At 45.3% G+C, this 2,234-nt stretch overlaps 1 long non-coding RNA gene across 1 annotated transcript; it reads right to left on the minus strand.

The window, feature by feature from the left end:
- Positions 1-344: 344 nt before the first annotated feature.
- On the minus strand, positions 345-1,891 carry LOC126993858 (uncharacterized). The gene is made up of 2 exons (XR_007748349.1): positions 1,753-1,891; positions 345-1,629 (listed from the first exon to the last, which is right to left on the minus strand). It is a non-coding gene; the product is annotated as an uncharacterized LOC126993858 (long non-coding RNA).
- Positions 1,892-2,234: the final 343 nt, after the last annotated feature.

The following is a 2,234-nucleotide window of genomic DNA, read 5'->3' on the forward strand; positions in this document are numbered from 1 at the left end:
CGGTGCCTCCATTATTATTATTATTATTATTATTATTATTATTATTATTATTATTATTATTATTGTTATTGTCATTCCTGTTATTGGTATATTCATTTCACCTCCACTTCTTTTAAGGTTAAGGGCGCATTTAAGAGATTGGAAAAGGCAATAATGTGAATGGTTCCAGATCATTCAGACATTATGTTATTCATTTACTTATTTTGGGGGCGACTTTAAATTCATAAGAACTGCAGAGTAAAATAACCACCAAGTATTAAAGAATTCATGACATTACTCACAATAACGAGAGAGAGAGAGAGAGAGAGAGAGAGAGAGAGAGAGAGAGAGAGAGAGAGAGAGAGAGAGAGAGAGAGAGAGAGAGAGAGAGAGAGAGAGAGAGAGAGAGAGAGAGAGAGAGAGAGACCTGAAAGAAAGGTATAGACAGGACAGGAAGTTGGATATGGGAACGAGGAAGAGGAAGAGGAAGAGAAGAGAGGAGGATGGAAATAGGCCAGAGAGGGGAGGGAAGGGAAGGGAGGGGGGAAGGGTACAGCAGGCAGCCCCCCCCTTCACAACTCGCCACAACTACTTGACCCAAACGTGTTAATTACTGTTGCTGTTGAAGAGATAAATTATAATGGGAAAGTCTATGTTAAATCACCCCTTTAATCCCTTGTTAGCCCATAAGCACACGTTGTGACAGGATTATAAATATTCTATGACAATATTATATATATACTGTATTTTGGTAAGAGCTATTTCTTGGATTAGACTTTATCTGTAGGCAAACCGATCAGATGGCAGCTAATATTAACCCTGTGTGTGTGTGTGTGTGTGTGTGTGTGTGTGTGTGTGTGAGTGAGTGAAAGTGAGTGTGTGTGTGTAGCATGGAAAACGTTCTTCTTACCTTAGTCAGTCAGCCAAACCCGCCACACCTTTCCACGGATCTCTCTTCAAACTAACTAACTAACAAACTAACGTGGAACAGTTGGCCAGAGAGGTATCTCGCTTTATGTTAGACCAAACAATAAGTTTTGAAAGAAAGTGGCTTTAAAAAAAATCTTATTACGCGCGTTTCACTTCCATCGCTAACTGGACGTGACGAGTATTATTGTTATTTACGCGGAATTCACGTTGCGCGGCCTCATCGCGAACTCAGCCTTCGCGGAAAACAATGGGCTATTTCTTTTTTTTTTTTTTTTTTTTTTTTCTAGCTGGCTGTTTCTACCCGTGGCGATGTCAGCTGAGAGGCGAAGGCAGGGCGAATGTTTTTGCTGCTCGTTATATTTCCTCAGCGGCGTTAGTTTTGCGTTCAGGGAAGGAATCTTTCACCTCCGAAGCACCACGAACCCGCGAGTCTGTAATGCAATCGCTATCTCGCTGAACGGAGTCAAAACCTTCGCGCATTTGGTACCCACGCGATCAGTTTGACGTGCAGCGCGGAACCCATCATCTCCCAAGCCTCGAAAACGCGTGCGTGAGGGAGAGGGATCCATATCTTGGCTAAACGGACTCAAAACCTTCGCGTCGATCGTCAGTATTCACGCGATCAGATTAGCATTCAGCAAGGAACTGTTCATCTCCCGAGCCTCGAAAACGCGTGCGTGAGGGAGAGGGATCCGAATCTTCGCTAAACGGACTCAAAACCTTCGCGTCGTCAGCATTCACGCGATCAGTTTAGCATTTAGCGAGGAACTGTTCACCTCCCGAGCCTCGAAAACGCGCGTGTGAAGGAGAGACAACCATTTCTTCACTGAACGGACTCAAAACCTTCGCGTCGTCAGCATTCACGCGATCAGTTTAGCATTTAGCGAGGAACTGTTCATCTCCCAAGCCTCGAAAACGCGCGTGTAAGGGGGAGGGATCCATATCTTCGCTAAACGGACCCAAAACCTTCGCATCATCAGCGTAACCTTAATGCTTTCGGTATTGACCCGATCACTTTGGCATGCATCGCGAAACCGTTCATCTCCCAAGGCGCGTGTGCAAGAGAGGGAACCATTTCTTCGCTGAACGGCCTCCAAACCTCCGCGTCGCCGATATATTCATGTGTAGGAACCATTACTCTTTGGCAACCGTAGTCTTGGCTTTCGTACATAGCGCTCACAGTGTTGTACGTATCCATCCAGCACTGTACTCTATGGCTTTGGCTCCATCTATCCGTGCGTGAGAGAGAGAGAGAGAGAGAGAGAGAGAGAGAGAGAGAGAGAGAGAGAGAGAGAGAGGACAGGATTCCGTGTGTGAGCTCGTAT

This window comes from Eriocheir sinensis, unplaced genomic scaffold (genome assembly GCF_024679095.1).
Source record: "Eriocheir sinensis breed Jianghai 21 unplaced genomic scaffold, ASM2467909v1 Scaffold690, whole genome shotgun sequence".
In the NCBI taxonomy this organism is placed as follows: Eukaryota; Metazoa; Arthropoda; class Malacostraca; order Decapoda; family Varunidae; genus Eriocheir; species Eriocheir sinensis.